The following is a 25131-nucleotide window of genomic DNA, read 5'->3' as shown; positions in this document are numbered from 1 at the left end:
TGCCAGACTTTGTCTCTGAACAATGTTAGAGTGAAACCCAACTGTATATTACATTTGATAAACAGTGTTTATAAACTGCAGCTCGAAAAATATAACCGCGTCGCACATGAACACGCATTCATACGAGCATGCACGGAATTTAACTTGCGCATTTTAGCTGCAACATCTGTGCCAACCTACAGTGTATACAGTCTATGGTGCCAGCCAGTACAGACAATACATTGATGTGATGGCGCACCTCATAGGCGCTCATCATTGTATCTGTATCTACTTCTCAGTCAAGGTGTAGTTACAAATCTGGACTAATGCAAGATGGAATGCAGTGACATTAACTATTGACCATTAAAATGCTGATTAGCTGGGCAGACAGGGCAATACGGATGCACATCTAATTAGCATCATGTATTTAGTCAAGGCATAGTATAAATAGCATTTTCCCTTTGAAAATGTGTTAAAGGAAACATGGGGAGCCAGTTTGAATGGGCCGGATGCAGCTGATAACATTAATATCTAGCAAGTATTGCTTTTAATAATTTACAGGTGCTACGCTGACATTTGTCAGTCGAGGAGATGCTGGATCATCAGCCAGTATAAGCACAATTCATTCACATCCAGCCTCAGCCAGTACAAGCCCAGCCAGAGATGTAGCTCTGGACTTTCCTAGAAGAGGTTTCCATTGAGGCTTATTAGAGGGACAGACTGTTTTACAGGAGGGATGATTGTAGTGAGAGCACTGGGGAGTCAGGTGTGACTATGCAGCAATGGCGAATTGTTTACATGGCTCACAATTCAGGTAGAAGGGCCCCATAGCAGAATTTTACTTAGGGCCCCAGGGAGGTCAGGACCGGCTGTGCTTGTTGGAGTGAAAGGCACTGAGCAATGTGGCAAAGGCTGGCCACTGGTGTGTGAGCTCCAATTAAAAACAAAACAGCACTCAGTCAATCTCTCTGATGGCTAGCTCTGCAATCATGGCAGCTACTGCTGCAGTCTGCAGCCCACTTCTTGAAAGGTGGGAGAAAACACAAGCAGGCCAGGAACAGTAAAGACAAATGAGGGGTCATCACAATACGCACAGTAAAATATTTTTGTAAGAAAGCTTTGTGATTCTTAATAAGATTGTGCTGATATCCAGTAGTAAATCATTATGCATTATTGTTGTAGAATTTCAGCCCATTATTTTGTCCGTCGAGACGAAATACAATAAATACAGGTGGAAATCTGGCAGAAGTGAAGGAAGGAAGCACGCTACCTGTTGCCTGTCTCATTTAAGGATACAACAATCTGCCTGCAGGCCTCACACCTATTAAAATGGAAGTGGTGGCGTGTGGTGGCATGTCATGGGAGGAGTCAGACCAGGAGGGGATCTGAAGAGGATATACTCGCTGCGTCACACAACATGAGATTTGCAGCTGCAGTTGGAAGTCAGATCTGATCTACACAACTTCACCTGGTGAGGACAAAGTGGGCGGACAGAGACAGAGGAAGACAAAAATGTTTAGACTTTTACTGAACTCTGCGTTACTGAGAGTTGACTGTGTTTTTCATATTGCTTAAGAAAGTACTTAAGTAAAATACTGTGTTGAGAATATTTCTTAAGGGGATTTGTTGATGAAACAAGGAAAGGTTAGAGTAATTTAGCTGACACCACAAGTGTTTTCGAACCTCCCAGCTCTAGGTGTTTCTCACATGTACCTGTCCTTGTCAGGGAGACAATAGACTGATCAGGTAGAGACAGTAGCTCAGGCGTCAGGCGAGCAGATATCAGTATTCTCTGGGAATCTTACAAGGTTGAGTGCTACAAGAATGGTTTTACAAGAACTCACTGGCTCCACAGATTACAACTCATGGATAGTGATAGATTCCAATATGACAAAGTCTAAACTTCAGATAAGTTAGTTGCTCTAGGTTAAGGCCAGCTAAAGATGGGCGTAATAGGGAAACCTACAGGAACTAGAGGGAAGACAAAAACATAAAAGGGACCAAAAGATGTTATCCTTCAAATTTGCTGTTGGCATTTGACACATGTTGGATGCTGATACTATTTCTCTTTGGTCAAGTCTCATTAAACGTTGCTGTGTAAAACTTTATCAGTCTCTGAAAACCTTCTTCCTCGCACCTGACAGCTAGCTCACAATAATTCTTCAACATGCTGAAGGCTGTGTGGTCACTTACATGACATTTGTCAGTAGGTTGGAGAAATGGCTGATACCACGGAGGTTGCCGCTCTGGGTCGACCTTTCACTCTAGGAATGCTCTACGATGCTCGCAAAGTTCAACTGATTCCAGGTAAGACTTGACATTAATAGTCTTGATAAATTTAACAATTATAAAAAAAGTATATCTTCCTGTTAGAGCTCTTATTAGTGGAACTTTGAAATTATTTCATAAAGCAGTTACACTATTTTAACCTATTTAACATTCAGATTTTAGCAATGTAGATATATTGGTGGTTGATATATTATCCTTATTATATAAGAAAATAAATTGTTATTATTGTTTTAGAATTTCAGACCATAATTCTGTGTGTGGAACCATTTTAGGCAAGGCAAGTTTAGGCAACAAGGCCATTGAAAGTGCTTTACAGAAAACATAAAATCAACATAATATAAAAAAATATATGGGAAATACAACAAAGACAAAAATAACTTAAATAGTTAAGTAGAAAATAAAACAGGACAGTAAAAGTTAAAGTGAGTGTAAGATATTAATCAAACATCGGCAGTGTGATTTAATTAAAGGCAGTGGTAAAAGCACAGAAGTACAGATACTCTTCACCGACACGGCCCTTCTGTGCGTCCAGGGATACCCCTTTGTTCACTGAAGGCAGGCTGTGTCATATGAGCCCACGAAAGCGGACATTACGCTTTGTGTGGACGGGGTACCCACACGCTCCTTGTTGTCCTATTGCTGCTCCCCGGTGAAACTGCCGCGGCCACAAGAAGGACCGCCACACTAAAAAAAGTAACATTGCTGTTCATTTAACGTGTATTTTTTCCCTCCAATAGCGAAAAATTATTTTTTTTTTCATTTAAACTAAACATTTTATTTTATGTTTTACCTATTTTTTTATTTGTATACAACATAAACTTTCAGCAGGACATCAAACTGAATTTATTCATTTGATCAGAGCATTTTTATTAGATTAAGCATGATTTGCGCATTGTTGGGTTTGACACAGAACAACCGAAAAGAACCAGCAACATTGATACAGGTGAGGAAAAAATAAACTTTATCTACCGTTAACGTGTTTGTCCAAGTAAGTTAAGATTAAACCTGCCTGGCCTTGACTCTGGCCATAATAGCTAGCGCTAACGTTAGCATTCTTCATTCAAACTAGCTTAAACGTTAGCTTTCCTCGGGTAGTGGGTGGGTAATGTTATCACAGTTCGCTAGCTAACTAAGAAATGCAAGCTATCATTTCCAAATGTATTTTGTGGGGGCATTGACATTAACTAATGTCACCAGGTGTAACGTTAACGTTACAGCTAATTTTATGTTGATATGTTTTATCTGATTTGAAGTGCATTTGCTCTGCTGAGTGTTTCAATAACTTAGCATTAGCGCGAAGAGCCTAGAAAATGTTTGTTGTTAGCCAACCATGACATGCTAGCTTGTTGGGAAGGGGGGAAAATAACGCTCCAAAGTTAGGCAATTTTTTTTTGAGGAAGACATGCTTTATTTTGTGATGATGATGTTAGTCCCCATTATAGTTATTTCATTGTAGTGAGACCAACTTTGACATGTGGTAACTTACTTAATCCTCAGGTTTAAGATGCAAACGGCATTTCTGTTGTCAGTTGCATAAGGGCATTTGAGTTTTTTTGTTTTTTAGTCACCCTCCTAATTAACTTGTTTTCAGTATTTATCAGCCATAATATTAAAGTACAGGATAAATAATAAGGATGAGCTAATTCTAGCTGGTAATGTTGTTAGTTTGCTGCATTGCATTTGCATGTTCTAGAAATGTACCAAAATGTTACCCAATGAAGAAAATAGGCCTGTCTATTTATGTTAAATGTTTGGTATTCTTGTGCATGATGTTAGTAGCTAACACACTTTGATGGCTAATTTCTAAATCATTTGTTTCACTTTCAACTTCAGAGAAGCAGCTTTCAATCAGTGTCCCTGCTGTGCAACCTATTTGGAAGCTCCTGCCAATGATTATTACTCGTCCTAAATAAATAATGATACAAAAATTGTATTATTATTTTATGTATACTAAATGCTCAGTAATAGTACTTTGAAAGCCTGATGTAATAGAATGCATGATTTAATGTAAATATGAATGTGGGATAAAAATAACAAAAAGTGGTTACAATGGGTACATTTTGTCCTTATGGGTCTGTATTTTGGCAACACAGTTTATGATAAACTTACTAAGAGCTGGGGTTGAACTTCCAAGAAAAACCCTCACACCCATTCCAAAAATGAGTGATGATCAGGCCTGAAGTTGGTTCAAAAATTTATAATTTTAAGTTAGTGTGTTTGTTTCTTGGCCTGGACATTTTTTTTTGCTAGAAAGTGCAAAGGTGTTCTTAAAGTCGAACACAATTCAAATTAAATCCATGCAGGTTATTCCTGTCGGTTAGGAGAAGAAAAAAAAAATCTAAATCAGCATCATTAGCCATTGGCTATTAAGTGTAAAGCTGCTTCTCTCTCATTCCGTCTTCCTATGTCTCTGTCACTCAGGGCACCATGGCAGATTTGCAACTGTTCAATTGCTGGTCATCTTGGAAGAAGACAACAAGAATGGCGCTACGCAACGGGATTCCTGACTCACTGGAAGAGCACATCGAAGAGGGGAAGAATGCATGTGGATTAGGAGGACACATAAGGCTGCAATAAGACACTGCTTTTGGGAACATATCTGTGAACTCCACAACTGTAATTAAGTATCTTATAATTATCAAAGATTTCCAATTAGATCTTGATAACACAACTATTGCCATGTACGCAGTTGATCTCACAAGGAGTAGCATCCCTTTAGGTGGACAGGACCGTGAAGACTCCTTTTCAGGATCGTCACATACAGATAACACGCTTCTTAGCAGCTGTTCCTCAAAGTCATTAAGAACACAGTAGTGGCCAAAAGTGTTCCCAATGCCACCTTTCTCCTATGACACAGAATGTCAACTACAGAAGGGAAATGAGGCGTACGTTAGAAGCCAATCTAGGCTGACACCCTGCTCAAAAATGCTGTCAGACATACTCACTTAGTTGTTGGCCTGCAGTGTAGTTTCACAGGCATTGGACTTTGTCTAAGACCAGTTCAATCCATGTGAGCAAATGTCTTATAGTTTACAGCTTAACTTTTTACAGACCTAACTGGTAATGCATTAATGAGAATCTTCTTTGTTTTTGTAGTAGATAATTTGTTTAAACTGTACTGGTGATTCAGTTTTGTGTTTCTAGATTTAAGAATTTCACCATCTAAAAATTTCTAGACTTCTTTCTGTATGCTCTGCTGTTTTTATTTTTTCCGATCAATGCCGAGTTCATGCGAATCACAACAGTTTCTCTGGAGACAAGCACTCCACCAAACTGCTAGAGGTCATCAGGAGCAAGGGAGGAGTTGTGAAAGACCACCAGGACCTTGCATGTTTTAGATGAAGTATTTTGTAAATGTTTCATTTTAGTTAATAGTAACTGTTCTTTCTCAGACTGGACATCACCATCAGAAGAGAATGCATCCTCTAATCTTTGATCTACTTGGGCGAACCTGTTGAGCACCTTATCAAAGAAGGTGAGGGCATCTCTCTCACTGGCTCACACAGTTAACACCCACAGACCAACACAGTCAAGGTTTTCCTTGCCGTATGTAATAAATAGGGGTGTGACAAGAAACTCAGGTCATGAGACGAGATTTTAACACTATTTATAAGAAATCTTTGAGTCTGAGTTATATAAGCATTAAACACTTAATTTCCAACATCCTAGTGATTTCTTTCAGCACCACTTTATGGTTGAAATGTCTTTATGTAAGTGAACAGAAACACAATTGATGTGGCAAGTGACAATTCAAAACCTAAAACTATAACAGAATTTTAGTCAGTGCAGCTCTCAGGCTTTCTGTGTTGTTTTCAGATATGTTTCTCCTGTAGATCAACTTTTCTCATGTAATATCGCTGCTGAGTCATGATTCAGACTTTCTCCTTTTTAAATCTTTTTTTTGGGGAAGCAACCTCTTTAAATGTGCATGTGGCACTTTTTTACCTTAATGAGAAATTCATTCATTTCATAATTTAAAAAAGTTTAATTGCTCCTGTGTTTCAGTTGCTTTTCTGCTCATGTTTAATATGTTCTGCACATTCAGAGTCTCTCCCACATATCTGGGTTCTCTGCCATGTCCCAAAAAAAGGCGTAATATAATGAGAATAACACCATCATTAATGAGGATTTATTAATATTTTTAAATCTATCTGCATATACTCAACTTTGCATTTTGTTAGTGCTCTGCTGGTAGTATCCCCTTGAGACAGTATGACAGACACAGAAACCCATTTGGGATAGGATGACTGACAAGCAGGTGGAAAACAAAACTAAGGGAAACACTTCTGATCAAGCAGAAATCTCACCACAAATCCACACATACGTTAACTTCAGCACCAGCTTACAGTCCCAAACAAAAAAGTCAGTGAGATGGCTTTTAACCTGTAATAAATCTGGTCACGTTTTGCTCTTAAGTCACACCCCTTGTAATAAACATTTGTTTGATTTGCACCTATTTAAGTTTTGAAAGTTTACAGTGTGTTAGAGCATTATGATCTGACATTAAATCTGGAGATTTCTGACACAAAAAACAATTTTCTTTACTTGATTTTCTTTGCAGGAGATGCAGAAAAATGAGGCTGAAAAACTGGAGCTGGCAACCATGGCGATCTTTATCACTGGGAAAGATGATCCTCTCCATCCACCCAAAGACATTATGACTGACACTGAAGGGGGTCCTGAACGAGTTGCCTTTGGTTGGAACAGCTGTTGCCATGTTCTTTGGGCTCATTTACACACTCAAACTAAAAAATCTGAAAAGGCTGAAATCCAACTTTGAAGTTATGCAAAAGGTCCTATTTTATGGTGTTTCTACAGTAAAGACTTTAGATCATTTTATAAGAGGTTGCACTTACTGTACATGGCTACATTTTCACTTCAGTATTTACAAATGTGGTGGCCCAAGTTTGGTGACTGCCAGCATCACATACGGAAGTAGGCTGAGTGTTCTGGACAACTGGAGACAATGATTGCAGCGTTTGCACAGATTTGTACGGCAGATAAGTTAGATTTTCAGACCAAGGGAGAGGGAAAGGAGATTTCTATCTTGAGAACTGACGAGGTTCACACAAGTCATCTTAAAATCCTTGAGGAAAATAATTTGGATAACTGCTGATGTTAAAAATGTGTTCTTTCAAATATTTTTTGCCTTTTCAATGTTCTTAACTTGTGATTCCATCAAGTGAGTGATACTTACCAACTTTGTGGGCTCAGAGCTTTTGTTTGAGCTATTACATCTAAATTAACTGTATTCATTTAAATGAATACAGTTAATAAGATGTACAGCTCTCAATCAGAAACTCTGTCAGTGTCTTAGACATTGAATAGTGGAACTCCAGGATTTGTCTCTTGTGTTCAGCTGAAAGTGATTTCAGAAACATTTAAAAGGTGTACAGGTGGAATGTGTTCTGTCAGGAAAGAACTTCCTAATTCTTTGTTACTACAAATGTGAAGTCATCAAATGACAATTTAAATGAAAAAATTTGTGGGCTTACAGTATTTTTGTGTTAGCCATTACGTTCAAATTAGTTTATTTAAAGATGAACAAAACACATGGTTCATATGCTGCACTAGTAGTAGATATTTTCATCCTGTAGCACACACTGATCCACCACAATCTGTAATGTCAGAGTAACTTTTTTGCCATAGACAGATGTTATCACATCCAAAGACCTCACAGATTAGTCTGGGGCAGTGTGTGCAGCAGGGTTAAAATATCAACCACTAGGCCAGCACATTTACCATGTGTTTAGCTGATAGGAATGCTCACACATCAGAAAACGTACACAGGTAAATTGGCCACAGGTGCTGGCTGCATGATGTCTTAGGAGTTATTACTAGTTGCTACTATTCACAGCTCCATGATTTTTCTTTTGACGTAATCAGTAGTCCTTTTCTGGTGTTCAGCTGAAGGAGACTGTTCATCTTCATACATTTGAAACAGATGGTATGAATTTATGGAACAATAAATATAAATATGTTCTAAAGGAAAGTGTTGTAAGTAGTCACTTATCAAAATGTATTTAAGCTTTACTTTTTAAATTTTGATTTACTATACATTTTAAATAATGACAACTGGTATTTTTTATTTGAGACAACCTAAAATAATTAATTTGCTCTAACCTAAAAATAATTAGATTGCTCCAACCTTCAAAAAGTGGTTGCATGGAGTTAAAAATTTCAGGTTAAACTGAATAAATCATTTTACATTGAGTTAATGTCAGATATTTCATGTGATTGATTACTTCAATAGTTTTTACAAATTAATCCAAGGTTTAAATTTTTTCAGTGCAGCACCACGGTTGGCCCGAGGCTGCTGGCTAGGCTCGCACTCCCAAGACCTGCTCATGGTCTAACTACCCATTCCGGGAAGCTCCAGTGACATTTTGGGGAGAATTGTGTGTTCATTGTCTCCGGCTCAGATCGCCACCCTCCAGTTGGAGCTCCAGAAGCTCCTAAAGAAGCAGGCTATCTCCAGAGTACCTCTGGGGGAGAAAAACCAGGAATCTACTTCCTCTAGTTCCTGGTCAGGAAGAAGACGGGGCGATGAAACCTATCCTGGATCTGTCACTATTCAACAAAGTGATTAAGGACAGACTTTTTCGCATGTTGACGGTGAAGCAGGTGCTGGAGTGTATGCACCAGTGGGGCTGGCTGACCTGCATTGACCTGAAGGATCCCGTCATCCCAGTAGACAGGAAGCTGTCTGCTGGAATGACGGGTTTCCTGTGCTTCTCTTTCCAGGGCGTCCAATATCAGTACAACCGCCTCCCGTTTGGTTACTCTCTGGCCCCACGCACCTTCTCCAAGTGCATCGAGACTGCCTTGGAGCGGGTGGGCATCAGAGTCCTGTTTTACCTGGACGACCTGCTGCTGCTGGCACAGTCCTGGGATGAGGTGTTGGTGCAGACAGCCATGCTTGTTGCACACCTGTCTCGCCTGGGTTTTCACGGTGAACTGGGGAAAAAAAGCGCTCCCTTTCCCTTCCAGAAACTCACCTACCTGGGCGGGATGCTGGATTCCTCCCACCTGAGAGTGCGGCTCTGCCAGAGCCAGGACGCTCTGGCAGAGCTGCTGGGACCTGCCTCTCTCAGGTGGTGGGCGGTCTGTGGCCACATGCCTCTCCAAATAAATGTGTTGGAGCTTCTCATGGTGTGGAAAGTGGTCTGACACTTCGCCCCTCTGCTGCGCAACCAGCACATGCTGGTCCGCACCAACAACAAGGCTGCAGCAGCCTACATAACCGCCAGGGTGGGGTGTGCTCGGCGCAGCTGCTGAGCCTGGCACGGCAACTGCTGTTGTGGGCGCACACTCACCTGCTCTCCACCAGAGCGGAGTACATCCCTGGCGTGTTGGACTGAACCTCAACAATACCTGGTTGGTTGAGTGAGGAAGATGGCGCCTGTGTGTTCGGCTGGCCGTCGGTCTCTCTCGTACTTATTTTTATGGATTTATCTATGGATGTCTATCTGGGCTTCAAATTGCTGCACACGTCTGGTCTATGACCGACAGTCACTCCTGAACATTCGCACCTCTTTTATGGACTTTTACAAGCAGGATGTAGCGCACGTTTTTAATCAAACACACAGAAACACCACTACGCATACATTGGAATGTATTCGCCAGTGGCCGCTTATCACTTCACGAAGGAAACGCAGAAGGAAACGCGGGAGTCGGGGTGGACGCATCATCAGGTTGAAAACCACTGAAAGACTCAGGATCGATGCAAATCCAAACCATATGTCGGACGGCAATTACGTTGCCCGGCGACCGCGAGCCCTGGCTCATCGGTGGCTTCAATCTATCATTCCCCCGCGATCTTCGTCTGTCCATTTGGTTCGCTTACCTCGGGTTGGCCGCTGTCATCGGCAAAACGGTGTGAATCCCGGAAATCTACGTTCTCTGAAGAAAGGCGGAGTTTTCCCCGATGTGATTCATCCGCCCAAAATGGCACTGATCAACGCTAGATCCTTGGTCAACAAAACCTTCCTGCTCAACGATTTCTTCTCCTCTCATAGTTTGGATTTCATGTTCATCACGGAATCCTGGACTACGGTTGGTGATCTAACCCCTTTTTCTGAACTAGTGCCAACTGACTGTTCGTTTTTTAACTCCCCCCGTCCGAACAGACGAGGGGGCGGGATCGTGACTATTTTTAAAAACTCTTTCTCTGTGCGTTGCCGGCCGGTTCCTGTCAGTGCTTTTTCAAGTTTTGAAGCTCAACTACTTCATTTAGACTGGAATGGCCCTATTTTATTAGGGGTGATTTACCGTCCTCCACATTCACTCAAAGACTTCATTCAGCAATTTACAGAATTCATTGGTAATATCACCACAACCTATGACCGTTTTCTATTGGTGGGTGATTTTAATATTCACGTTTGTTGCCAATCTAACACCCTGTCAAAAGATTTTCTCAGCCTCATTGAATCTTTTAACCTAGTCCAGTGGATAAATGATTCCACTCATGTTAAGGGTCACACTTTGGACCTTGTGCTTTCATATGAGATGGTGATTAGTGATGTTGTGATATCTGATTTTATGCTTTCGGACCATAAGCCAATATTATTTTCTACATCTCTTCCTTGCATTGCTCAAACCACCAGTGCAGATGTAAGACTGTCTAGATCATACTCTCCTCATTTTGGCTCAAATTTTAACGAGCACTTTATGAATTCCTCCACACACTTGCTTCTGAACTCTCCACTACTGGAATTAGATGCCGACCAACATCTCGGTCTGTTATACTCCACTTGGTTTAATGCCCTTAATGAAACTGCTCCGCTTAAGCCCTTTAAACCTAAACCTAAATCTGAACCATGGCTCAACGTGGATATTCGGCGACTAAGACAAGCTAGTAGAAAGGCTGAGCGCAAATGGAAGAAGGACAAGCTACATATTTCACTTCAGTTATTTAAAGACAGTCTGTCGACCTACCAGAATGCTGTAAAGGCGGCAAAAGCTGCACACTTCTCTGACATGATAATGGCAAACCACTCTAGACCAAAGGTTTTATTTTCTGTTATCAACTCGGTTTTAAATCCTCCGGTAAATGTAATGAATGGTGTTTCGGATGAGCTATGTGAACGTTTCTTGAGATTTTTTATTGACAAAATATCTAACCTGAGATGCAATGCCAGCCGCTTTGAAACTAGTCAGTTGATGAATTCTGTTACCTGGGATGCTTTTGAGCCAATCAGTCTGAATCTCCTTAAAGAAATTATCACTAAGATGAAACCCTCGTACTGCTCTCTAGACATCATCTCTCCTAAGTGTCTTAAATTAGTTATTGATTCAGTTGGGCCAGGATTGGTTTCCTTTATTAATAAGTGCCTCCTTACCGGCTCTATCCCTGCTGCCCTTAAGGAGGCCACTGTCACTCCGTTACTCAAGAAGCCCTCACTGGATCCTACCGTGTTAAATAACTTCCGCCCTATCTCTGTTTTGCCTTTTGTCTCTAAGGTGTTAGAAAAAGTTGTGCTTGACCAACTCCAGATCTTTCTAAAACGCAATGATATTTCTGAAAAATTTCAATCTGGTTTTAAGTCTGCTCACAGTACTGAATCTGCTCTGCTGAGAGTTTTAAATGACATCTATCGTTCCACTGACACTGGTGATTCTGTGGCTCTTATTCTTCTGGATCTGTCGGCAGCTTTTGATACGATCGACCACTCCATCCTGATATCCAGACTAGAATGTGATGTGGGGCTAAAAGGCATCGTCCTCCAGTGGTTCCAGTCTTATCTCTCGGGTCGTACTTTCAGAGTAAAGCTAGGAAATTGCTCATCGTCTGTTGCGCCTCTAACCTGTGGCCTTCCTCAAGGATCTATCTTAGCGCCTTCTCTCTTTTCCCTCTACATGTTACCGCTGGGCAACATTCTAAGAAGACATGGGGTATCTTTTCACTGTTATGCAGACGACACCCAAATGTACGTTCCAATCAAGAGAAATGATCCCTCTGCCCTTTCATCATTCTTAGGCTGTCTAGATGAAGTAAAATTTTGGCTGGACCAAAATTTTTTGTTTTTAAATGAAACCAAAACAGAGATCATTGTTTTCGGGCCCACTGTTAATCCCCAGGCTGCCACCCTCGACCTAGGCAGACTAGCGGCGTTTAGATCCTCAAGTGTTCGGAACCTGGGCGTTCTACTGGATGAGTCTTTAAATTTTGATAAACAAATCTCCTCGGTAATAAGCTCTAGCTTTTATCACCTACGTCTCTTGTCAAAAGTCAAACCTTTTCTTAATCCTAAAACTCTTGAGATGGCTGTTCATGCTTTTATCACCACACGTGTAGATTACTGCAATTCACTTTACTGTGGTATCTCGAAATCCCAAACTGCTCGTCTGCAATTGGTGCAAAATGCCGCCGCAAGATTCCTCACAAATAGTCGTAAAAGTGATCATATCACCCCAATTCTGCGGTCTCTTCATTGGTTGCCCGTTAATTTCAGAACTGAGTTTAAAATCCTGTTATTTGTGTACAAAGCTTTATGCAACCAAGCACCTAGCTACCTAACTGAACTGCTACAACCGTATACTCCATCGAGAAGTCTCAGATCAGGCGAACAAAATCTGTTACAAGTCCCTCACTGCAGACTTAAACGCAGAGGGGATCGAGCTTTTTCTGTGGTTGGGCCTCGGCTGTGGAACAATCTGCCCTTAGACGTTAGGATAGCCCCTTCTGTGATCTCTTTTAAGTCACTTTTAAAAACGCACTTGTTTTCTTTGGCCTATAATTAAGGTTGTTTATGTATGAGTATCTTTGTATATACATATACCTATATGTATATGTGTGTGTGTGTATGTTTATATGTCCTTTCTGTTGTTTATTTTTGATAACTCTATGATTGCTTGTGCTTCTTCCGTTCTAAGCTGTTCTTATCTTTGCTGTACTGTTCTATGATGTGCTGCTATGCATGGTGTTAGTGTCTTTTAATTTTGTTGTTCTGTAAAGCACTTTGGTCAGTCATTGGCTGCTATAAAATGTGCTATATAAATAAAAATGAACTTGAACTTGAAGAGGAGCCCACACAAGTGGCGCCTTCACCCTGGTCTGATAGTACAGATCTGGTTCAGGTTAGGCGTGGCACAAGTGGATCTGTTTGCTAAGCGAGAGAACACTCAGTGTGCCCTGTGGTTTTCTCCTCAGATGTTGAATGTTTTTCCATCGGTTCGGCTGATCCCACGGCTCTTGGACTGCCTGCGGTTTTAAACCTTGGCGGTCATCCTGGTGGCTCCGGAGCGCACGAGTGCGTCCTGGTTTCCCTGCCTCCAGTGACTGTTGTTGGGAACTCCCCTGGAGGGGGGATGCCCTCTCTCAGGCGGAAGGCGAGGTCAGGAGTCATCTGCTTCTTGGCCAAGAAGCCGAGAAGCAGCAGCGCCTAGAGGGTTTAGGTCTCTCCCCAGGCGGTGGTGTGCACCATCCAGGGATCGACAGCTGCTTCTACTCAGTCCTCTTTCGTGCTGTGTTTGCCGCTGCCGGGGGTGCTTTCGTTCCTCCAGCTGCTCACGAACAGAGGTCTGGCGTTCAGTATGGTTAAACCCTACGTGGCCGCCAGTTCATCCTACCAAGAAGGCTTTGGTGACTGGACAGTGTTCGCTCACCCGCTGGTGAAGCGTTTTCTGAAGGTGGTGCAGAGGCACAGGCCGGTGTCGCGGCCTGCCACTTCACAGTGGGATTTGGTGCTAGTTCTGCCCGGTGCGTGCTGCTACGTAGTGCGCACGGCCGCCTGCCGCCGTTCACAGCGCCTGTTTGTCCACAACAGGGAAGAGTCCAAGGGGCTTCCCCTGTCGGTGCAGCCCCTGTCTCACTGGCTGTGCGAGGCTATCTCACAGGCCTATGTGTCAGCCAGTGTACCTCCCCCGGACGTCATCAGGGCGTACTTCACGAGAGGCGTCTCCTCCTCTGTGGCGTTGCAAAGTGGAATGTCGGTGGACGACATCTGCACGGCGGCCTCCTGGTCTTCCCCGTGCTATTGTGTCCATTTTACCTGCAGGATGTCTCCTGCTTCTCGTTGACTCACTCAGTACTGAGCGTTCTGTCTGAGTGATTGTCATTCTCCCATCCGGACAGTGGGAGAGCAGCCGCTGCTCACGCTGGCCCTGCTCTTTGCGCAGCTGATGCAGTCGCTGTCGTGACCTCGTCTGCACTTGCACAGCTGCGGGGACCCCCATCAAGTCCCCGGCCTTTTACACATGGGTCGGTTCTCTGCCTTCCCATGTTGCGCCATTGGTAATGGGCCAGTAAGGTATTGACACATCCTGTTTTAAGCAGTGGGCCTCACTGGGACATGGTTCTCAGTGCTGAAGAAAAGGCACTATGGGAGCCAAAGGCTGGGTCTCACCGTTGTGTATATATACAAGGTGCGGACGTAGGAGATGCACACGCTGTGGTTGAGCATGTACAAAACTTCAGTGTCGTGCAGGCGCGTGTAGGTGGTAAACCATACACTGTATATAAAAATGGATGTAGTATCCGTGACGTCACTTGTTGGTTTTTGAAGAGCAGTTTTGAAGTTCAAATTGAGCGGAGCTCATCGTCGCCATCTTGGCACCGCACGCCACTCCTGGATAACCATAAATGGGCAAAGAGGCGGGTTGTGGGTGGAGCTGAGGGGATGTGTTGCTGACACCACTCCTGCCTAGCTCAACATGACCGAGTTAGCTCATGCTAAGGAGCTAATGCTATATGCTACTATAGCATATAGGTAGCTTCTAAACCCCCGGTGCTGTACGGTGGCAGTTGGAACCTGTGGCTGTTTTGTTTGCTCATAGTCAAGGTAAGACACCGGAAAATATTAAAATAACTCAAATATCTGTTATTGACATTACATATTATACTTAACATTTTAAATGCTTTTTAATATATAAATGTGGTAACATTATTTTGCAACACTAATTTTAGATTTTGTTCAGACCAACGCTATGAATCAGTTATTAATTACGTTAACGTTTACTTACAGCTCAAACAAACAATTTGAAGCAAATCAATTAACCCTTTCACATTAACATTAGTTACGAGTCGTTTATTTGGACGTCACCTGATTATGTTACCTGTAATAAACGTAATAAGCTAGCGGTAGAGTCTTTTAGAAGAGCTTCTCTAAAAAATAGAATACTGAGGAAAAATTCATTGTGAGCACCAGAACCAGACTGAGAGATTAAAAGCTTCAGAAATCTTTGCAGGTGTTTTGAGTTAATTAGAGAGCTCTTCTCCATTTAACATTTCTGTATAATTTATAATACAGAAATGTATTTAGGCTATTCTAAAATGTTTATACATTTTGAGATAGTGGAGTTTTTATTGAGCTGTAAACAGTAATCATCAAGATGAAAACAAAAAGGGTTTGAAATGCTTCACTTGTGTAATGAATCTAGAATGTATCAAATATTCACTTTTTAAATAGAATTACGTTAGAAAATTAACTTAACACAATATTCTATTTATTATTATTTATTACTATTAAGTCTCATCTGTATTGTTGACTTTATATTTTTCATCACCTGATGCATTTATTACATTTTCCTCCCAGAGTCACACTGTGGATCAGATGTCCCACCTGCTGCCAGAGAGCTGCAGAGACCGTGAAGCCTTGTTATTGTTGTGGAAGTCTATATCTGTTGGCGTGGCCTGAAGTGGAAAAGCATTCTCTCCTTCTGTTTACTTTGAGTTTTAAATATTGTCCATATTTGTGTTATAGGTCCATTTAAAAAAAAAAGATATGGTTTATGGTTCACATTGTAATAAATTCTATATATATTAGCACTCCCTGTCTTTATTACTTACTGAAAAGCTAATCGTATACCACAGATAAAACATGAAACATTAAAGCTGAACTTTTGCTAAAGAACATCAGTCTAGTATAACTTAAAAAGTGAAAATACTCCCAACATGTTTCATATGAAATGTTGAAAAGTAATTATGCAGTGTATTTCTGTGTGTGCAGGAGTATTTTACTTTCTACCTTATATTTCAAGATAAATAAAGAGCCATACACCCTGTAACCATAGACTGTATAACAGAGCCTGAGGTTCCTTGTTTGCTGCTCTGCTATAAGTCTAGTTTGAACACAGAATAATGTGGGCACATCCAAACCATCCTGTGGGTAAGTGCTGAAACAAAGAATGACCTGCACAGAGTAATTATGAATCCCACAAGGTGGTATTTATTGTGACCTTGCAAACTCTGAGTTCTCAGAGCTGATCGAATGCACTTTTGCATTCTATACAATGTAAGCCACACAAGACCTTCTCAAAGGTCACAATAAGTGACACCACCTGCAGGGCTTCAAAACTATTGTCTGCAGATAATTCTTTGTTTTTCACAACTGAGTAACTAAATTATTAGTTAGTAATTAGTTAGTAATTAAAGTATAATTAGTCAGATAAATGTTATAACAAAGTATTCCTTATACTAATCCATAATAACATATTAAACTTTTGTCTTGCATTCATGAAAAAACATCAATATTAAAAGGTTACAAATGTAAAAGTAGTTTTGTATGACTTGAAATGTGTTGAGTTATTATAATGATAGAATCTGTTGATAAGAACCCAGTGTCATAATTTCACATCAGTAGTGTTCAGGTGTTGTGAGTAAAAAGAAAATGCTGCTCAAAGCAGGAGCTGAAGAGCTGTTACCTCCTGTAGAGCTGGACATAGCAAATCACATATAGAGGGTTCTGATTCTGCAATCCTCTGGCACCTGTAAAGACAACAATGGGTAGACAGTTAAGCAGCTTCTTCCAAAGTGCCATAAAGCTACTGAACTCTGAGATCACCTCAGCATGAAAACCTCTCTGGCATGTGACAGTAATTAGGGGTGGCAATGTGAAATACACTGTTTACTAATATGCAGCTGGACACTGCAATAATAATCCATGCTGCTAGACACCTGTTGACTACTCAAGTCAGATCTTATTGAACGTTTATTATAAGGATCTTATTTTAGATTTCTTATTGAACTGTACAACCTTTTTTGGCAAATTCTAATCCACCAAACAAACTCAGAGGCGGCTCTCACACCTCTCACTTAACTAAACCATCGCCCTAGTTACAGCCCAGCTACCTGTCTGCAGGCATAACGCTCATTATATGCTGAGAAAAAAGGTGGATGCAAACCTCTGCAGGTAACCTACAACATCTGTTCTGCTGAATAATGCATTCACTTCTTAAGCTCCCTATCAGAAACGTTGCTGATCAAACGCAGTTACCACCTCAGATTGTTTGCTGAATCTCAAGGAATGCTACATCTCTAGTGTATTAACTTATTGATGACTCTAAACGTTCTTCAATATGTACTTCGAATCAATCATCCCCATTGATGAACCCCACAAAGAATACATTATATTGTTTTTAAACAGTACACTCGGAGGTGCACGGCTCTCCTCGGCGGTCAAGCAAGAACACTGCAGCCGCTCCCCCCTCGACTCTCTGCCTTTAAACCCTTCGTGTCCCTCCGGTTCAGGTCCAGCCACTTATAATAGAATCTGACTAGTAACTAACTGAACAGTGACTCTGTTACAATACGTAGCCAAATCTAACATTGCCCGTTTGTAAAGTTTACCGTTAACATAACATTAGCTAACTGAGCTGAGCCAGAGACGTTTGGCTAAGCCTTTAATTTACAACTTCACACAAGCCTTTTCTTCAAAGCATTATCACCCTAATGTCTAACAGTAAGGTTAATCTAATACATTTTGGCTTCTCTTTTCTGACTTGTCTTTGACTCATTAAAAGCTGCGGTTAGAACACACTAACTCCCGTTAACTTATCATTGTTAGCAGCTTAGGGCTGCTCGTATCTGGCTAATTGGCGTAACGAGCTAAGCTAACAACCTATATGCCGACAGCGATACCTGTTAAATATTTTGAACACATAAATAAAATACAGGGATTTCACTCACCAACTGGAGCACGGACTTCCTGGAGGTTCTCTCTCCAATAAACTACAGGTGCTGGTCATATAATTAGAATATCATCAAAAAGTTGATTTATTTCAGTAATTCCATTAAAAAAGTGAAACTTGGATATTATATTCATTCATTACACACAGACTGATATATTTCAAATCTTTATTTCATTTAATTGTGATGGTTAAAACTGGCAACTAATGAAAATCCCAAATTCAGTATTTAGTATTGCATTATATTGTTTTTAAACAGTACACTTGGAGGTGCACGGCTCTCCACGGCGGTCAAGCAGAACACTGCAGCCGCTCCCCCATCAACTCTCTGCCTTTAAAGAGAGTCTGAGCCTCAGAGCTCTGTGTACCTGAATGAGGCTAACAGACGGCAGTCACTCGGCTAGCAGTGGCAGGGGCCATAGACGCCTGTCACTCAAAGTGGCCACGCCCCTAATAATGCACAACTTTAAGGCTTAATATAATTTAAACAGGTGAGTTGTAAAAACATTCACCCCCCTCACAGTTGTCATGAAGGGCAAAATTAGTGATATACACTATAACCATCTTTTGTAAAAGACTGTGAATACGTTTTTATTCTGTTGTAAAGTTGGACATTTTAACATGGGGTTCAATGGGGATTGACTCCCTTTGGAGCCAGCCTCTAGTGGCCACTCGATGAATTGCGGGAAAGCTTCAGCCCGGAGACCGGAAGTTTGCCACTTGGGATAAACCCAATAGCGATGGCCTTATAGGGCTGCGCCTATACTCATAGAATCTGGAGTTACAATACGTAACTGTCGTTTCAGCAGACCTGCAGTTTTCAGGGAGTTTGTCCCAGATATATGTAGCATAAAAACTGAACGCTGCTTCTTCATGTTTAGTTTTGACTCTGGGGACAGAAAGCAGACCAGATCCAAGAGGACCTGAGAGGAATAACTTTAGAGATTTGGGAGCGGTTCAACCCAAAAACACACACACACACATACAAAGAGCAAACTGCAGACCAACTTCAGAGCAGAGGCCGCGACGGCAATGTTGATTGTTGCTGGTAGGATAAGAAGCTGCAACATGCAGAAATCTAAATGTTTATAATTAACTTTGTACTTAACTTGTATGTGTAAACCTACTGGGCAAAGGAGCTGATTCTTATTCTGATTGTAATTTTGTCCAATTTCTGTAGGTTTGACAATGTGGGATAATAAAACTCTACAGCTGAATACTCTGAGCACAGCAGTACATTTGAAATGTCTGCATCCGACTCCATTGAATCCAAGTCCTCTCTGCTGGATGTTGATTCTTCTGTGAAGGCCAGTTTCATGGGTGGACTGATTGAAGTTGGAGGATCTGCCAAGTATCTCAATGATAAAAAGAAATTCAAGAATCAGAGCAGAGTGACGTTTCAGTACAAAGCTACCACACACTTCAAACAGTTCAATTTAACCAAGAGTACCCAACAGACAGATGTTATTCAGAAGGGTTCTGCAACACATGTAGTCACAGGCATCCTTTATGGAGCAAACGCTTTCTTTGTGTTTGACAGTGAGAAGTTACACGACAACAATGTCCAGGTCATCCAGGGCTGCATGGAGGCTGTGATAAAAAAGATTCCAAAATTTAATGTTGAGGGGAAAGTTGACATCAAGCTGACTGGTGAAGAAAAAGCTCTGACTGAGAAATTCTCCTGCAAATTCTACGGAGACTTCATTCTTAAAAGCAACCCGACAACATTTGTAGATGCAGTGAAGACCTATGTACAACTTCCAAAGCTGCTGGGAGAAAAGGGAGGGAACAGTGTTCCACTGAAGGTCTGGCTGATGCCACTGAAGAATTTGGATTCAAAAGCTGCTGAGCTGGTGAGAGAGATCAGTGTTGGACTTGTAAGGAAGGCTGAAGATGCTCTGGAGGACCTGAATCATCTGGAAAAAGGATGCAACGATTTGCTGGAGGACAAAGTGGTTCAAGATTTTCCTCAAATCAATAAAAAGTTGAACGGTTTCCAAAAACTGTGTCATTATTATGCATCTGACCTCAGACAGACCATGGAGAAGAAAATTCCCTCCATCCGTGATGGTAAAGAAGACGAGAGCGCATTAGAAAAAGTCTTTAAAGACAGAGACAAGTCACCGTTCAGCCATGAGAAACTAACCAAGTGGATGGACCATACAGAGAGAGAAATCAACATCATGAGGTCCTGTATCGACATGATGGAGGGAACAAATACCGTCCGAAATCAGTCAGAGCTGGACAGAGAGGTACTTGGTGTAGAGGATGCTCTGTGCTTTGTTTTCACCTCCCTGGAGAGTGCTGACCCCTGCGTCAAAGAGATGAGCAAATACCTAAACTCATCTAAATTAGAATGTACCAAAGAAGAACCGTGGTACTACTCAGATGAAGTTTTCTCCAAAATGAAAGAAAAAGCCAAAACTTTCCAGGATCTTGCCAAAGACCTGAAGAACAACAGCCGATTCTGTTTCCTCATAGCAGCCATTGAAAATGCCAAACACACAGGAGCGGCCATCTACCATTACAAGGGGGGAAGTTGGGTCTCTGATGACTTTTCAAAGCCCGTCCTCCCTCCTGTGGAGAAAATCACAGAAAGAAGAGATTTGATCTATTTTGTTTTCCCTGTTAGACAAATGACTCTTCCTTCAGAAACCTGAGTCCATTTTGAGCTTCTCTTTGGAAAATTCTGTGGATTTTGTTATCTCTTAAACTGAAATCGCTTTATAAAGAAATCTCAAGTAAAACATTCTGATACACAAATCTGTTTTCAGCTTTTGGAATTTTCAAACACAACAACTGTTAACAATGTGTTGTATTTTATAAGCTTAATGTATTTTAAATTTAACTTCATCTGTTAAATAAATACATTTTTGTAAATGTGAGTGTGCAGCTTGTATAACAAATGTGTAAATTTGCTCTCCCCTCAAAATAACACATCACACAGTCGTTAATGTCTAAGCCGCTGGCAACAAAAGTCCCCGGTGTCATGTGACTCGTTAGTCTTACAATGTCTCAGGTGTAAAAGGGAGCAGGTGTGTTAAATTTGGTGTTATCGCTCTCACACTCCCTCATACTGGTCACTGGAAGTTCAACATGGCACCTCATGGTAAAGAACTCTATGAGGATCTGAAAAAAAAGAATGCTTGCTCTACATAAAGATGGCCTAGGCTATAAGAAGATTGCAAAGTCCCTGAAACTGAGCTGAAGCATGGTGGCCATGACCATACAGCAGTTCAACAGGACAGGTTCCACTCAGAACAGGCCTCACCATTGTCAACCAAAGAAGTTGAGTGCACTTGCTCAGCATCATATCAAGAGGTTGTCTTTGGGAAACAGACGTATGAGTGCTGCCAGCATTGCTGCAGAGGTTGGAGGGGTGGGGGGTCAGCCTGTCAGGGCTCAGACCAGACCACACTGCATCAAACTGGTCTGCATGGCTGTCGTCCCAGAAAGAAGCCTCTTCTAAAGATGATGCACAAGAAAGCCCAACAACAGTTTGCTGAAGCAGACTAAGGACATGGATTACTGGAACCAGGTCCTGTGGTCTGATGAGACCAACATAAACTTATTCGGTTCAGATGGTGTCAAGCGTGTGTGGCGGCAACCAGGTGAGGAGCACAAAGACAAGTGTGTCTTGCCTACAGTCCAGCATGGTGGTGGGAGTGTCCTGGTCTGGGGCTGCATGAGTGCTGCCTGCACTGGGGAGCTACAGTTCACTGAGGGAACCATGAACGCCAACATGTACTGTGACATACTGAAGCATGATCCCCTCCCTTCAGAGACCGGGCCGTAGGGCAGAGTTCCAACATGATGACAACGGCAAACACACCTCCAAGACGACCGCTGCCTCGCTAAAGAAGCTGAGGGTAAAGGTGATGGACTGGCCGAGCATGTCTCCAGACCTAAACCCTACTGAGCATCTGTGGGGCTCCTCAAACGGAAGGTGGAGGAGCGCAAGGTCTCTAACATCCAGCAGCTCCGTGATGAAGGAGTGGAAGAGGACTCCAGAGGCAACCTGTGAAGCTCTGCTGAACTCCGTGCCCAAGAGGGTTAAGGCAGTGCTGGAAAATAATGGTGACCACACAAAATATTGACTTGTACTCACTTTTGTTGCCAGAGGTATAGACATCAATGGCTGTGTGATGTGCGATATTGAGGGGACAGCAAATTTACACTGTTATAGAAGCTGCACACTCACTACTTTACATTGTAGCAAAGTGTCATTTCTTCAGTGCTGAAACATGAAAAGATTGAATCAAATATTTACAACAATGTGAGGGATGTACTCACTTTAGTGAGATACTGTATAATAAGAAGTGTAAAATACTCAAGTATCTCAACATTGTACTGAAGTAAAGTTCTTGAGTAAATAATTTGTTTCCACCACTGTTGATATTAACAATATATGAGCATGTGAGTGAATGTTACAGAATGAGTCTATCCTTTAAAATATGTTCATAATAATCCACAAATGTAACTTGTGAACCTGGACTGATGCTTGTAACCATGACGACGTCTCGTTCTCTCCATCAGACGCCTGTGATCTCACTCTGGACCCAGACACAGCGAACAAACACCTCACTCTGTCTGAAGGGAACAAGAAGGCAACAAATGGAGCAAAGCAGTCGTATCCTGACCTCCCGCAGAGATTTGATATTTTGCGTCAGGTGCTGTGCAGAGAGGGGCTGACTGGGCGCCGCTACTGGGAGGTGGAGTGGAGAACTTCTGGTGTAGTTTACACAGTTTCTGTTGGTGTTACCTACAAAGGCCTGTTAAGGAAAGGAATAGATAACCGGTGCAGGCTTGGATACAATACCATGTCCCGGTGTATACGCCACAGCAGTGGTGTAGTTGGTTTTGCCACCATTGCAATGAAATATGATCCAGGCCACTGTTTTCATTTTCATGGTACGGGCTGCACCCGAGTGGGAGTGTATCTGGACTGGTCTGCTGGCACTCTGTCCTTCTATAACGTCTTAGCTGACAAACTGAGTCACCTCCACACCTTCCGCAACAAATTCACTGAGCCAGTTTACCCAGGCTTCATGATTTTGGGTAACTCCAACTACGTGTTCCTGTGTCAGTAATCTGCACTACATTCTGAACTTCAAGTTCAGTTCAGTTTGATCACAAAATGATTATTACAGCCCGAACAAGAAACGTGCCATTACCCTATTGGAACAAAAGGATTATTTTTTTGCCAATTTACACACTCCGTACTTTAACAAACCTTTCCTAGAGAATTATTATTAGAATTATTAGAATCATAAAGGACACTGAACTGAATTGATCTGATCAACTTCAAATTTTTGCTGCTTAGTCTAAACCCAATGACGGTTAAAAGCTGTAAATGGTGAGTTTTCGTCCATGGTCATGCCCGTGGTGTGGCGTTCAAAATGGAAGATTCGCCATTAAACCAGAAGTAATAACCAGTCCCACTATCTTCCTGTTGCTGCAACTGGCTGCACTCAACTGGGAGTGTATCTGGACTGGCGTGATGTCAAATCAAATGGAACAAAAAATAGCCGTACCAAATATCGTTTATTATTCAATCACAAATCACTTGATGTAAATTGTACATTTCGTTCCTCATCTATGCTAATATGCAACAGGGAAACACAAAGAAACATATCCATCCAAGCATTTTTATGTGAATTATCTAATTAGAAAAGCTGCATTGAAGTGACAGAATTCAACAAAACTCATGATATCACTAAAACGATTTTACACTTGGCTTGGGTTTTTCTAACTTTTGTTCATAAAGTGTGCTGCTGTATAGGCTCTACTTCATTTTTCTTTGCCGCTACTTCCTGTAGGTTTAGCCAGGCTGGATTGAGTAAGCAGGAAGAGGCGGAGTTAGGTGACCTGTCTGAGATCTGAACACAAAGCCTGACCTTCACATGACAATAGAAAATATCTTCCTTAATTTTTATTTTTTATTTTACTTCTGTTTTGTCTCTCTGTGTGGTTTTACTTTCCTGTATGCTAATTAACATAAAATATGATATGCCACTGCAATTTCATATATTTGAACATAGTTACTCAACTCATAAATAATTTGACAAATCATTACTGGTGTAGAATTGTGATTTATTGACTCGTTTTTCTAATCCTAAAGTTTCCTGTCTCACTTTATCTGTCAGGTTGACGGTGCAGCATTCTTAAAATCTGTTTAGACTTCATACAGTCTGTTTCAAAGTAGAATTTAGAAGTTTAATATTTGTTTTAATTCCAGCCTTATGATTCCAAAAGCGCGTTTCATTTGTCACTATTAAGTTTTAAAAGTTACACCATGAACTGTGACATTTCATCATTCAAGACCTTTTTTATTGTTCAGTGGCTTTTCAGACAGTGTTGGAATGTAAATGAAGTACATTTACTCAAATAAACGCTCCGTATTCGACCACTCAAAGTGCTTTTACACTACCCACCAGGCAATTCAGGGTTCAGTATCTTGCTGCCTGGAGCAGCCGGGGATTGAACCTCTTCCCTTCCAAATAATAGGCAATCCGCTCTAACTCCTGAGCCACAGTAACCCCACCCAAGTACTTCAGTGCACATATGAGGTATTTCTACTTCACTTGAGTAATCTTTAGAATGCAATTGTGCATAAAACAAAGACTCTGTATTTTGTTTCCCATCTCCCTAAAATATACGCTTGCTTACCAACAAACGTGCGACCCATCATAAAGCCTTTATTAGGGATTTTCTGCTTTCAGACCAAACCTGTTTAGTGTGTAATGACTGAAGGGAGGAAGCAGGAGTCCCTGAATGTGGCTCAACAGCTCTACACTCCCCCTGCTGGAGCCCTCTGGTAACTACTACCACTCTCATTGCTGCTGGTCACAGACAGATGTTATAAATAAGGGTTCTACAACACATGTAGTCAGCACCAGCGTTTTGAACATCCAGGGCAGCATGGAAGCTGTGATAAAGAAGATCCTGCATTTTAAT

General features: G+C 41.5%; 1 long non-coding RNA gene and 1 pseudogene across 1 annotated transcript; both read left to right on the top strand.

Moving 5' to 3' along the window:
* Nucleotides 1-2198: 2198 nt before the first annotated feature.
* Nucleotides 2199-23264, top strand: LOC119916549 (annotated as a pseudogene).
* On the top strand, nucleotides 4825-8249 carry LOC119916386. Its single transcript, XR_005447095.1, has 3 exons — nucleotides 4825-4884; nucleotides 5661-5743; nucleotides 6830-8249. It is a non-coding gene; the product is annotated as an uncharacterized LOC119916386 (long non-coding RNA).
* Nucleotides 23265-25131: the final 1867 nt, after the last annotated feature.

This window comes from Micropterus salmoides, unplaced genomic scaffold (assembly GCF_014851395.1).
Source record: "Micropterus salmoides isolate LMB-PRFRI ecotype aquatic unplaced genomic scaffold, ASM1485139v1 Ms_hic_scaffold_21, whole genome shotgun sequence".
NCBI classification, from domain to species: domain Eukaryota; kingdom Metazoa; phylum Chordata; class Actinopteri; order Centrarchiformes; family Centrarchidae; genus Micropterus; species Micropterus salmoides.
Note: the sequence above shows the minus strand (reverse complement) of the source record. Positions and strands in the feature narration are given on the sequence as shown.